General features: G+C 45.4%; 1 long non-coding RNA gene and 1 pseudogene across 1 annotated transcript; one reads left to right on the plus strand and one right to left on the minus strand.

Moving 5' to 3' along the window:
- LOC128450990 (trichohyalin-like) overlaps positions 1 to 3,613 on the minus strand; it is a 5,692-nt pseudogene extending 2,079 nt beyond the window's left edge.
- A 4,052-nt stretch (positions 3,614 to 7,665) lies between these two features.
- On the plus strand, positions 7,666 to 9,666 carry LOC128451190 (uncharacterized). The gene is made up of 2 exons (XR_008340083.1): positions 7,666 to 7,799; positions 8,485 to 9,666. It is a non-coding gene; the product is annotated as an uncharacterized LOC128451190 (long non-coding RNA).
- The last annotated feature ends 4,973 nt before the right edge of the window (positions 9,667 to 14,639 follow it).

Raw genomic sequence — 14,639 nt, forward strand, 5'->3', positions numbered from 1 at the left:
GGATTCATCACAGAAGAGTCTTCACGCAAATCTCTATTTTATTTGAAAAAAGCAATTAACATAAATATCACATTAATTACTGATGGTTATGATGTGATTGTCTTTCCTTTTGAATTTATTGAATAACTTTGGTTGGTTTTCATTTACTTTGGTGTTTTGGTGAATAAGAAACACAGTAAGTAGAAAATGAGGAGGAAAGTAAAACATATTATAATGGAGCTGCAGGGAACACGTGGATATTACAGGTCGGGTTTGTTCTGATGCTGTTCTGTCGTCTGTGTCTCAGGTTGCAGCCGTTCATCACCGGACAGCCCAACAAGAAGCTGGCTGTGGAGCAGGTGAGCTGCCGTTCATCTTCCTCACGTCTGCTCGTCTTCAGACACTCACTCTCTCTGTTGCTTCATCCACACTCACTCACTGAAGGTTAATTAATAACCTCAGAGTCCTCCGGTCCACTAGGGTTCGCTGTGAAGAATAGAGTTAGTTGTTCAACACTGTCCGGTCCACTTGCTGGTGGGATCTTTGTGTGGTTGCACAGAAGAGGAAGAGCTTGGGCTCTGAGGCCTGGTCCCACATTTATAGCTCATATCTTTGAAGGAATTGGAAGACACACAAACTGGGTCTTCTTCACGTGACACTACAGTTGCTTCTACTACTTCTTCTTGATTTAAACAGCGGCTGACTAATGCATCTACTGGAGACACAACAGGAGTCAGACTTATTCACATTTATTCACTTATTGTTATTTAAAATACCCGGAGTTCAGTGCTGGTGTGAAAGCAGCTGCATAGTTGATATAATCTCCAATAAATTCATGTACTTCATAAAAAATGATGTCGACCTCATTGTCCTCAGAGGTTTTTCCGTCATCCTTTGACCAGTTTGACTGAAAAACACATTCAATTTAAGTCTGAGTGGTTTTAAAATAGAATTTAATACGTTGAACGTGGCAGAAACCAAACTGGATATTTATGGCTCAGAGGAATAAGAGGATTTGTTGACAATAAGAAAAAGGCTCCAGAGAGCGACACAGCCCCAAAGGCTCCAGGTAATGAAGCTGTGACAGTAACAGACATGGAGACAGGGTGACCCCCCCCCCCCCCCGGTCACTCTCCTCTCCTCACCCCTTACAGGCTGATTGCTGAAATGTCCTGCAGAGCGAACGGGGGATTCATAAATCTCCCGTCCGGCCGTGTGAGAGGTGAAGCTCACTTTGTCTTTATTTGCCCTTCTCTCCTTACTCCCCCCTCCCTCCCTCCCTCCCTCCAGGGTGTTCACTGATCCTAAAAATAAATCTGACAGGCTCTTAAAATAAATACGCTGTTAAACTTTAACATAAAAATGTCTTAAAAAGCACTTTCAGAGGTGCTTGCTCCTTTTCCCTGTGGTGAGGAGCTGCTGCTGGCCAGTCTCCGGCCTGCAGATGAATCCAGAGACACAGAGTCGGAGCTGCAGTTTGACTGAAGCCGGTTCGACGTCTCGTCTTTGACCAGTTCATTTCTCATTCAGCTGTCTACTGGGAGAACTGGGACACTTCCTCCAACTTTGTGTCTTAATTCTGTCTCATCTCTCAGGGTTTATCTTTTAACAACTTTTGCCACGTTCCACTTTCCACAGAGGAGAAGACGTGAAGGAGTTATTTAGTTTTAAACGTTAACTGTTACCGACAGCTGGAGCTCGTCCAACCAGCGAGTTCAACACTGACTGTTCTCTTATGGAAGGTAGTCATGTGACAGGAGCCTGACCAATCAGTGAAGCCTACGTCTGATCTGTAAAGACCCAATCAGAAAGAGGTCGTGAGCGTCTACATCATCGTTTCATTGGCTCTAAAACTCTGAGTGGTCACCAGACGATTCTTTAGCTGGTGCATTTTCAATGTCCGCTTCAAATGTTCAACATGTGAAAAGCTGCTCAGGGTTTTATGGATTATTTGTGGCAGAGAAACAGAAAATTAATTTTTCGGTTTTCATCACAGTGAAGTGGAAACAACATCTTCATCTCCTCCAACACAGATTATTAACAAGTGACATTAAACTGACACTGAATCATTTAGTGATATAAGAAAGGTAGTGACTCTTCTCAGGCCTCTTCTTCACTCTCCTCTTCTTCTCTCTCCTCTTCTTCACTCTCCTCTTCTTCATCTCTTCCTCTTCTTCTCTCTCCTCTTCTTCATCTCTTCCTCTTCTTCACTCTCCTCTTCTTCTCTCCCCTCTTCATCTCTTCCTCTTCTTCTCTCTCCTCTTCTTCTCTCTCCTCTTCTTCTCTCTCCTCTTCTTCACTCTCCTCTTCTTCTCTCCCCTCTTCATCTCTTCCTCTTCTTCTCTCTCCTCTTCTTCTCTCTCCTCTTCTTCACTCTCCTCTTCTTCTTCTCTCCTCTTCTTCTCTCTCCTCTTCTTCACTCTCCTCTTCTTCTCTCCCCTCTTCTTCACTCTCCTCTTCTTCACTCTCCTCTTCTTCACTCTCCTCTTCATCTCTCTCCTCTTCTTCACTCTCGTCTTCATCACTCTCCTCTTCTTCTCTCTTCCTCTTCTTCTTTCTCCTCTTCTTCTCTCTCCTCTTCTTCATCTCTTCCTCTTCTTCTCTCTTCCTCCTCTTCTCTCTCCTCTTCTTCTCTCTCCTCTTCGTCACTCTGCTCTTCTTCTCTCTGCTCTTCTTCACTCTCCTCTTCTTCACTCTCCTCTTCTTCTCTCTCCTCTTCATCTCTCTCCTCTTATTCTCTCTCCTCTTCTTCTCTCCTCTTCTTCTCTCCTCTTCTTCTCTCCTCTTCTTCACTCTCCTCTTATTCTCTCTCCTCTTATTCTCTCTCCTCTTATTCTCTCTCCTCTTCTTCACTCTCCTCTTCTTCTCTCTCCTCTTCTTCTCTCTCCTCTTCTTCTCTCTCCTCTTATTCTCTCTCCTCTTATTCTCTCTCCTCTTATTCTCTCTCCTCTTATTATCTCTCCTCTTATTATCTCTGCTCTTCTCCTCTCTCCTCTTCATCTCTCTCCTCTTCTTCTCTCTCCTCTTCTTCCCTCTTCTCCTCTCTCCTCTTCTTCCCTCTTCTCTTCTTCTCTCTCCTCGTCTTCATCTCTCTCCTCGTCTTCATCTCTTTCCTCTTCTTCTCTCTCCTCTTCTTCACTCTCCTCTTCATCTCTTCCTCTTCTTCACTCTCCTCTTCATCTCTTCCTCTTCATCTTTCTCATCTTTTTCTCTCTCCTCTTCTTCACTCTCCTCTTCTTATCTCTCCTCTTATTCTCTCTCCTCTTATTCTATCTGCTCTTCTTCTCTCTGCTCTTCTTCTCTCTCCTCTTCTTCATCTCTTCCTCTTCTTCTCTCTTCCTCTTCTTCTCTCTTCCTCTTCTCTCTCCTCTTCTTCTCTCTCCTCTTCGTCACTCTGCTCTTCTTCTCTCTGCTCTTCTTCACTCTCCTCTTCTTCACTCTCCTCTTCTTCTCTCTCCTCTTCATCTCTCTCCTCTTATTCTCTCTCCTCTTCTTCTCTCCTCTTCTTCTCTCCTCTTCTTCTCTCCTCTTCTTCACTCTCCTCTTCTTCTCTCTCCTCTTCTTCTCTCTCCTCTTCTTGTCTCTCCTCTTCATCTCTCTCCTCTTATTCTCTCTGCTCTTCTTCTCTCTCCTCTTCATCTCTTCCTCTTAACGCTCCTCTCTGCTGCTGTACTAATTTCCCATCATTCTCCTTTTTTCGATTTTCTTCTTCCTCCACATTCCTCCCCATCCCTCCATCTCCCCTCCTCCTCCTCAGTCTTTGTGCCCCCCCCCCCCCCCCCCCTCCATCATGTGCTGAATGGAGGAGCTCAGGGAAGAAAACATTACCACAAGGGGCCGGGTCAACAAGGCTAGTTACTTAGCAACCCCCCCCTCCCCTCCCCCTGGGAACTGGAGGCAACCGGCCGCCGCCATTGGCTGAGGCTGCTCCTCGCTCGAGAGCCCCTGTTATGTAATGCTGCCATTTCACTGCAGTGACAGGCCCAGATTGAAAAGAGATCTGTGTGTGTGTGTGTGTGTGTGTGTGTTTCTGTTGGTCGCTTAACAAGAAAACCATTTCCCTCTCCCTCCTCAGTGACCCAGCAATTAGTCTGTACATTATTCAAACGAGCCAGGGAAGGAAATGATGAGTTTACGAGACAGAGAAGAAGTGACGAGTCGATTTCTGCCAGCAGAGCCTGGTCCAGCTGCCCCCCCCCCGACCTTTCCCCTCCTCTCTAAAGCACAAAGAGGGGGGGGGGGGGGGGTGGCGGCACACAGATCAAGACGTGGGGATTTAGAGCGAGAGGCTTAGGAAAGTGAAAAGTGTGATGAGGTCACGGAGAGGTGCTCTGAGCGGCCGGCGTCGCTCTGGATGCTCCAGCTACCGTCTGCTTATGCAAGCGATCATCATGGTGGATTCAGGATTGAGTCTGTTCGGAGTCTGGTTCCCTGAGAAGTTCTCAGGCCGTCTGGAGACGAGGAAACAAACACACACACTCACAGAAGCCTGTTGAGATTCATATTGCAGTAATCAGAGACTTGAAGCTCTTTGTGCACACGTTGGTAGTTTTTGGAGAAACCCTGTGGCGATGCCCCGGGTCTGAACCAAACAGCAGCTTTAAAATGAAAAGTCCTCTCGTCTTTCAACGTGACGACCTGGAGTCGACCTGCAGCAGACAGAGATTTATTCTTTCTGGTTCTGATCCAGTTCAAACACTGAGCGTCTGAACGGGAGCGTTTTCCTCTCACTTCCTGTTCTGAGTCACTGCAGCCGTCAGACGTCAACACGCTCGTAAAACCTGCTTCCTGTCGCTCGCTGGCTCTTAACGAGCCGCTCTCCCATTGGACGGCTGAGACTCAGCAGTTTGAGTTTCCAAGCGGATATTTAGAGTGGAACATAATCTGTGTGTAAATATGAGAGTGGACGAGTTCCCCCCCCCCCCCCCCCTCGTCCTGACCCATGTAATAGCTTTCACCTTCTAATTAGTGTGGAGCAGCGTGTTTATGGTTATTTTTTTATATATTTCTTCACATTACCGCCTGTGTTCAGCAGCAGTTAATGAGGCGTCCAGCTCCTGTGATGAGGAGCCTCTTTACAGCCTGGTGAGGTGAAACTCAGCGGGGGGGGGGGACTAAAGGACAAAGTCAGGGGGAAGGAGGGAGGAGAGGTGGATACTCTGTGGTTTCAGTTTTTCACCGCTGATCAGCAGAGAAACAGACGAGTCGGACCCACAAATGTTCCCGTGAAGGAGGGAAGAGAGAAGGATGCAGTGAAGGAGGGAGGAGAGAAGGATGCAGTGAAGGAAGAGAGGAAATGTCAAATAAAAGAGAGGTGGCAGGAAATGAAAGGGAAATTTGAGGAAGAGACGGCAGCAGGAGGAAACGGGAAGTAGCAGGGTGAAGAAGGAGGAAGCATGAGGAAGTAGGGGGAAGCAGGGGGAAGCAGGAGGAAGGAGAGGAAGCAGGGGGAAATGGGAGGAAGGAGGAGGAAGGAGGAGGAAGCAGGGGAAAGCAGGAGGAAACGGGAGGAAGCAGGGGGAAGCAGGGGGAAGCAGGAGGAAGCAAGAGGAAGCAGGAGGAAGCGAAAGGAGGAAGCAGGAGGAGGAGGAAGCAGGAGGGAGGAGGAAGCAGGAGGGAGGAGGAAGCAGGAGGAGGAAGCAGGAGGAAGCAGGAGGAAGCAGGAGGAGGAAGCAGGAGGAAGCAGGGGGAAGCGAAAGGAGGAAGCAGGAGGAGGAAGCAGGAGGGAGGAGGAAGCAGGAGGGAGGAAGCGAAAGGAGGAAGCAGGAGGAGGAAGCAGGAGGAGGAAGCAGGAGGAAGCAGGGGGTAGTAGGAGGAGGAAGCAGGAGGGAGGAGGAAGCAGGAGGAGGAAGCAGGAGGAAGCAGGAGGAGGAGGAAGTAGGAGGAGGAATCGGGAGGAAGCAGGAGGAAGCAGCAGGAGGAAGCAGGAGCAGGAAGGAGGAAGGAGGAGGAAGAGAGGGGAAGCAGGAGGAATCAGAGCCTCCAACAGGCTGTTGCCGGGGAAATGTCTCTCCGTCACAGAGCGACCCTCCACCTGCTTCTCCTCCAGTTTTATAATCAGCTGAAAGGAAATTGATTATTTTTATTGCAAAAACGGAAAATCTGAAGAAGATCATTTGTGAAATGACTCGATTTATCAGTTTCTCTATTTAGACTCTTTCAGTGTTTTCTGTGCAGGAGACGAGCTTCACAGACTTTAGACTTTTTAACTATAAAGTATAAATTTCCCTCTTTCGTTTCTTTGATGAGATCTAAGATGAAAACAGGTTTTTATTTATATATTATCATATCTGCCTGTGAATGACAGTGGTGAGGTGCTGAATTACAAAAAGATAAATACGTTTTTGTGTTTTTAGTTTCCTTACTGTGGTCAAATATAAAGTGGAACATTCATCCTGACTTTTATTCAGTCGTCCTTTCCTCTGTTCAGCTCCTCGAGTCTCCCTCGTCCTTCTCGTCTCTCTCGTCCCTCTCTTGTCTCTCTTGTCTCTCGTCTCTCTCTTGTCTCTCGTCCCTCTCGCCCCTCTCGTCCCTCTCGTCTCTCTTGTCTCTCGTCTCTCTCTTGTCTCTCGTCCCTCTCGCCCCTCTCGTCCCTCTCGTCTCTCTCTTGTCTCTCTTGTCTCTCGTCTCTCTCTTGTCTCTCGTCCCTCTCGCCCCTCTCGTCCCTCTCTTCTCTCTCTTGTCTCTCTTGTCTCTCGTCTCTCTCTTGTCTCTCGTCCCTCTCGCCCCTCTCGTCCCTCTCTTCTCTCTCTTGTCTCTCTTGTCTCTCGTCTCTCTCTTGTCTCTCGTCCCTCTCGCCCCTCTCGTCCCTCTCTTCTCTCTCTTGTCTCTCGTCTCTCTCTTGTCTCTCGTCCCTCTCGCCCCTCTCTTCTCTCTCTTGTCTCTCTTGTCTCTCGTCTCTCTCTTGTCTCTCGTCCCTCTCGCCCCTCTCGTCTCTCTCGTCCCTCTCGTCTCTCTCTTGTCTCTTGTCTCTCGTCCCTCTCGTCTCTCTCTTGTCTCTCGTCTCTCTCGTCTCCAGCCTCTGCAGCAGAGCTCCATGACACCAGATGTTTGTGTCCTCCCTCTGCTGCTGCCAGCGTCTCCTGGTGTCACCGGCTCCATGTTTGTCTCCCAGCAGGAGAACCCTCCTGGGAACAGAATCCCCTTCAGTCGCCCTCGGGGCAGGAAGTCTTCATATTGAGACGAGAACGTTTGACAGCTCAGACGATGTGAACGTGGTGAAATGCAGAAGAAGACTCTGATCACAACGTTGCCCCCCCGTTCACCCTCACCCCTTCACTCTGATTGGACACGCTCTCCATGAACGTTGACGGGTGCTGTTGCCCCGAGGCTGCGTTTGACCTCTGACCCCGTTCTGCTCCACACAGAGTGGAACACAGTGTGGAGAAGTGAGAACCTTAATTTAGATGTAATATTAGATAATAAAGGTTTTGGTTCTGCTCTGATTCTGTGTTTAGTCGTATGTGCAGAAGCTGCAGCAGATGAAATCCCCCCCCCCCCCGCCCTGCAGCTCCCTGTTCATTATGTTTATATCAGTTTAGAGGAAGTGGGGCAGGTGAGATCACATCGAGCTCAGATTTCCCTCGGGAGGAAATTTTACCTTCATGTCACACGGAGGAAAATATAAAAAAATACAGAACGATAACATTTCCTGTTCTCTCAGGTCGGCTCCTCCCAGCCCCTGCCGGTGCCGGCGGGAGACCCCGCCATCGCCGTGCTGGTGGAGAGCGGGCCGGTCGTCTACGATGAGGCTGCCGATGAGGAAGAGGAGGAGGAAGAGGACCCCTGCATGAGCGCCATGGAGATGATGGGCAGCAACGGTGAGTTCCTCCTCCATGTTAGCAGATGGGTCATCAAGTGAATGTTTGTCAAAGATGGTTTCTGTCATGTTAGTTAGTTTTATCACACTGATGTTTGTTTACTTGTTTGTTGTTGATTAGTTATTTGATGTGAAACATGGTCAAACCTCACGTCACAAGTTGACACAAGATAAAAGTTGAGACAGACTCTCACACTGACTGAAGTTTAAACATCGTGATGAGGTCTCACATAATCTTTTAATAAAAGATAAAAACGATAATCTTAAACTTCTCCGTCTCTGAATTTGAACATTTGAATTTCAGCTTCTGAATGAAAGAGTTTTTAATGAATCTCCCGCTCGGGGTCACGGATCCATTTCCTGATTTAATGAGCCGGCGCTAAGATTCAATTTCTCCACTTTACGTCTGTGGCTGTGAAACTTGAAGTTCTCTGACTCAGCTGCAGTTAAAAAAAAAAGAAGCTTCTTAATAGATTGCTGTAGGGGAACTATTTGTTTGTAGTCCGTGGCTCCCTGAGAGGTCAAAGGTCAGGGTCAGACTTGGGGCTCAGCGTTGAACCTTTTATTTAATTTCACCACAAATCTGTGGAACCTGAGCGTGAGGCTCTCGTCCAGTAAAACCTTTTGCCTTGTTCACTTCTTCTTCTAGATTTTAGAATAACACATTAACTTCTCTTCTCCTCCAGATTACGGCTGCGACGGAGAGTACGAGGATTGATTCCAGCTTCGACCTCCTCGGCTCATCGTCTGTTATGGGCTCGCTCCATTTCGGATCCCCGACTGTATCATGAGTTCACGACAAAGGGAAACAAAATGGCTGCAGCCACAGATGAGAACTGTGAAGCCAAGAGGAAGAATTAAAACCCTCCCGCTCGTCCTCGTCCAGTTCGTCCTCGTCTGGACGGACACAGAGACACAGAGACACAGAGGAGCTGAAGAGGAAACGAGAGACACTGTGAAGGAAGGAAGCTCGACTGGGACAAACATTCACACAGTCAGGTTACGTGAAGCTGTTTTAATAACGTATACATGACTGTGTTTTAATACTTCGTGGTGAAAACCAGTCATTTAAATGCTGCTAAAGCAACGATTATGAAAGAGAGACATGCAGAAGAAGATGTCATCTGCAGCTTCCTCTCCTGGTTTTAACCTCTTCATCGTTTAGTCACCGGAGACACGAGTGGGACAAACCATCTTCATCCTTCATCCGGCACTTCATCACTCGAGTACTTAACAGACGGGGACGTCAACAACTTCATGTCGTCCTCAAACCCTGTTCCTACACTTCAGCTTCTCCACGTTCTCCAAACAAGCTTCTGCCAATCAGGTGGCGTGAGATCAATCATCGCTACACCGGGATTGGCCGATTGTATTATTCAGGTGGATTAAAGCCTTCTGTGATTGGTGGACGGACGCGAGCCGCCTGCGTCTCCGAAGCCAAAGTCTCACAGCGACGACGTCTTCGAACAAGAAATCCCAGGTTCACCAAACCAATGTGTGTTAGTGGGATTTTAGTGAATTTTTTTATTTAGCTGGTAATTCAGTTTGGGGCTTTTCCGGGTTATTTTGAGACAGAACGGATTTCATTTAACGAGGTTGTATCTTTTCCTTGGAGTTGATCACTGAGGCGTTCAGGATCTATTTTCTATTTAAGGTTTTATGATTTTTTGTGTTGGAGTAATGACACTTGAGAGGTGAAAGTGAATGTGGCCTTTTCACTGTGTCCACACACAAACACACACACACACACAACAGTGTTTAACGAGGTGTCCCTGAACGCCTCTGCTGCTGCTGCTGATGTTACAACCTGCATACTGTTGTGTGAGTTTGCTGCTAAAGTAAAGATTTCACTACATGAGATAAAGAAATGTGTCCTCGTGTTTTTAAACGTGTGTTCGTGTCTGTAGATGTTGGATGTTGACATCGGACATCTTGATTTCATGTCTCCAGAGATTCTCCTGCAAAATCCAAACCCTGGAGAACTTCCCACTGAGTCGTGCACGTTCATGTTCACGTGGTTTTTACTCCCAGAGCAGGAAACACGACGCAGATCTCAGTTTATTTTTCTCCTGGTTATTTAATCCTCTAATTAATTCCAGTGGAGACCAATATTTACACAGTCGATTAAATCAAATTAATCTCCACATAAATAATATAGACGAGAGCAGAGTGTAAACGCAGCAGCAGGAGTCCCCGGTGTTTGATTGGGTGAAATTATTTCTCTTTACACTTGATTAGGATTCACTACAAACCTCATTTGCATTCGGGGGAATCGTCGAGGCTCTAAAATCATTATGTTCATATTCACCTCGGCTGCTGTTCATTAGAGACGTGATTTAACAGGAGCTCACAGATAATGAGTTCACAGCTTCTGTCCTCCAACACAGAGCAGGTGAGGAGGAAGACGAGCGGCTGAGGAAGGGCGGACATGTTTTACACAGAGTATCAGGGACACTGGCAGGAAGGAAAGAGGTTTTACTCATAACATCACGAGAATAAAGTCATCATTTTAGGCAACATGTCATTTTAGCATTTAAACAAGGAATGTGGAGAATTCATTACGTTACCTTAATATTTCACATTTAAATATGAATTTATTCTTTTACTGACTTTTTTCTCGATTAAGATTTTATTCTCATAACTTCATGATTCTTTCCTCTTTTAATTACAACCTCAACTTTATTCTAACATTACATTACAGCTGATTTTCTTCTCTCCTCAACGTGGCCCTAACGTTTCTTTTCAGAGCTGCAAACATTTGAAATCATACAAATCAAAGACATTTATTAATCTTGTTTATTTACCTCGTTTACATTTCGATTGTGTTTTGATCAGTCGCTGGTTTCAGATGTTTAAATCACATAAAGGAACTTTTTAAACCAAATGATAATATAAAGCAGATGCCTGTTGAATCAGATTTGTAACAAACAAAAGAACGATCAGCTCCGATATTCCCTCATGAGAATTATGTGCATATCAGCCTCTTATAAGCAAATCTGCGCCTCTATTATCTCGTTCAGTGTTAGCTACTCGCTCCGTTTCAGACAAAGAAGAAGGAAACAAGGATGGAGAGAGGGGGAGGAGGAGAAGAAGAGAACGAGGCAGATTAAACGGACCATTAGATCAAAATGACTCCTGTGAAGAGGGATCAGAAAACAATCAGAGGAGCCAATTACCCTCGTTGTTATTGTGATCATGTTTACAGTGATGATTCAGCTCAACTGGTGACAGGAGGAGATTCAGTTTGTTGGATCAGATGATCATCATAGTGAAATGTGGTCAAACTTATATATATATTTGCCATAAATGAAACTGTGCCTCGATAAATAAACCTTAATAGAAAATGTAAATATACAGAGAAGGTGGTAAAATAGCTAAATAGACAAAAAGAAATAATCTACATTCATCTATATAAATAATTTCACCTGCAGAAAACAAAGTTGTTCACTTATTAGCAAATCTCAACTTTCACTCATTCACTCTTAATTTAAATGTTTGTTTTATTTTGTCTCTGAAACGACCTCATCAGCCAAAGGTTCAAATCCTCAGGGCAGTTAATTAATTAACTCCTTAACGAGGAGCCACCATGGCAACCACGGCCATAGTGCTCCATGCTGTGGTGGAGTCGATGGTGGAGGCTTTTAACCACACACACACACGCACACACACACACAGACACACATGTTAAACACACACTGTGCTTCCCCTCCGTGCTGATGTTGATGATGATTCTCTTCAGCATCGTCGGCCTCTGAGTTTGAGCCGTTTCCTTCGATCTGTCTGATTCTCAGTCGGAGGCTGAAGAGACGATCAATGGTTTATTTTTCTTCTCTGAATGAATTCATTAACCTGTGAGGAGCGATAATCACAGCTCAGGGACCTCCTGCTCCTCCTGCTCCTCCTGCTCCTCCTGCTCCTCCTGCTCCTCCTCCTCTCAGCCTCCGTGCTCCCTGCCTCCTCTCTTCTCTCTGTTACTGTCCCCTCGGCTTCCATCTCCTGTTTCCTTCTCCTCCTCCCTTCTCTCTCCTCCTCTCCCCTCTCCCAGCCTCCATCTCCCTCGGTGCTCTTTCCCAGTACAGCCTGATTGCTCATAATCACTCCCAGTCTGTTCCAGTGACTAATGGGCCCATTAGAGTGGGACTGGGGCCGAGTGGTCGCCGGGCAGCCACTGTTCACTTCCTCCCACAAACGCTGGTGAGTGTCGGGTTGTGTGTTTTCAACGTGCAGCTCGGTAGGTTTGTGTAACGCTGACTGCACCGGGTCTCAGTGTGACCAGTGCAGCAGAACCATGGACACACAACATGAGGGGGGGGGGGGGGGGGGTGTGAAGAGAAGAGTCTTTCAATGTGAGACAGTTTCACACAAACGACTTTCAACACAACAAACAAACCGACCGGATGAAACATGACGGTGAACTGAGAGTCCACTAAAAATAATCCTACAAGTGATTACATTAGTGAGTCAATTAAACAATTATAGAAGATTGACAGAAAATCTAATCATTATAATGTCCAAGCGTCCATATGCTTTTAGCTGTGTGTACGTTCAGGGATTTACACAGGTGTGTGTTTGTGTGTGTGTCTGTGTGTGTGCGTGTTCAGCTTGGCAGCCTTCACTCTTCCATTTGCATCACATCAACACGCTAAGCTCTTACATAACCAGAACCCTGAGGAGAGAGGAGAGAGGAAGAGGAGGAGTAGGAGGGTATGATGGAAGATGAAATGGGGATGAGAGAATGTAAACGTGAGTAATGGAAGAGAGAAGAAAAGAGAGGGAGGTGAAGTGAGAGAGAAGAAATAGAACGCTGAGAAATTAACGAGAAGGAATAAAAGACGGAAGAACTATAAATAAATTGACCCTTTTTCTCCAGTTCACAGGAAATAATTCCACATTAAGACAAATAGATGTCTCATGAAACCTGGTTTGAATCTGGATCAGGGGGATGAGGCAGGACTTCCTGTGACATTGTGAGATGTAATTTTAAACATTTACAGTTTCCCAGAGAAATAATTCATGTTTTTTTATGAAAAATAACGAATATCTGACAGACTATTATTATTTATGCTTTATAATACTTATGTTAAAATACTTATTTTTGAACTAACTCTGCATCCACTCCAATTTAATTTAAATCTGCCGACAGGACAATGTCATTTGATCACACGAAGGAAAAAAGGTCCGAGGTAAAATATTCTCACGTCACAATATTAATATTTCATCCGTAGATTTCCCAAGTTGCAGAAAACAAGATTGTGCAAATGAAAAGGTCAAAAAAACCAGAAGAAGAAACGTTGGCTGCGGCTCCACCAGGAGTTTCCCTGTTTCCTGTGTCACGTCTCCTCCTGCAGAGCTGTGAGGAGGAGGAGGAGGAGGAGGAGGAGGAGGAGGAGGAGGAGGAGGAGGACTTCCTGAATAAAGGCAACAGCACAAACCTCTTAATTACTGAATAATTTATGGAGCCTTTAAAAACAGAAGCAGGAGTCTGTTATCGACGGGAGCCCCCGGTAATGAGGCCGGCAGGAGAGGGAGCAGATGGGAGGATTCTCGCATGATAACTGTGTGTGATGCAAACTCCTCACTAATGACTTACTGTAAAGACAGTGTGACGTGTGTGTGTCTGTCTGTGTGTGTTGTGTGTGTGTGTGTCATCACTTGTGCAGGCAAGTGTGACATCTGGAGAACGGAAATAAGAAAAACCACGAGGAGAAAACTTGCTTAGTGAAGCGACACTTCTCCAAATTTACACCAAAGCCAACACACACACACACACACACACACACACAGACAGACACGCACACGATAGGCAGATTATGAGACAACACCCCCTCGGACGTGTAATACGCTCGAATTCAGGTGTTTCTCTTCTCTTCTCTCTTTGATTTTGTGTCTTTGTGGTGTTTTTCTTTCCCGTTGATCTTACTCTGATCTTTTGTTGTCTGTTTGTCGTCATTGTAGTTTTGCGTGTCTTCACGTTGTCTCTCTGTAGTTGTTTAACATCTTTATCGTCATTGTGCATCTCACTGTGGTTGTGTTTTATGTCTTGTTAGTCATTTTGTGTCTTCAAGCGATTGTTTTGTATCTTGTTGTGGTGGATTTTCATCTTTGAAGTTGTTTTTGCGGCTCCTCACTTTGTTTTTTTGTGTTGTTCAGTGTTTCTTTGTGTTCATTTTGTGTCTCCTCGTTGTTTCGCTTATCTTTAATGACGTGAACTTCTCTTTTTTCTTTGTTGTAATTTGACTTTAACAGGATTTTTTAAACACACACACACACACACACAAACACACACACACACACACACACACACACACACACACACACACAGCAATCTGCCCAATAACTAGACTTGTGTGATTCAGAATTTTTGTAATTGACACATTTAAAAAATTTATAAAAATAAAAAAATAGATTCATCCGTTTCACACCTTCACACCTTCACAAACACTTTGTCTCTCACGTATCCTCTCTCTCACACACACACACACACACACACACACACACACACATCTGCTGAGGGTTCAATGTTCAGAGGGCGTTCTGCTACTGTAAAGATAAGTTATTATAAAATATTAACTTTGTCAAGAAGAGGTTTGTATAGACAAAAGTTGTATGAATTCAAATCAGCTCAAGTTTGCTTATTAATTTGTGTGTGAGTGAAGTAAAAAGTATGACATCAACAAATTATTGTACATTTTGTTGTGATTATTATATCTTAAGTGTGACACCATTATATGTTGGGACTTCGGGCATTCAATGAATCAGAAACATATTTTCTTCAGGGAGGAACAGATGCTTCAGATAATGTTATATTTTTCATTTCAACTTAAAAAAGATCAGAACTCTG

The sequence above is a fragment of the Pleuronectes platessa genome, chromosome 11, assembly GCF_947347685.1.
Source record: "Pleuronectes platessa chromosome 11, fPlePla1.1, whole genome shotgun sequence".
Lineage (NCBI taxonomy): Eukaryota > Metazoa > Chordata > Actinopteri > Pleuronectiformes > Pleuronectidae > Pleuronectes > Pleuronectes platessa.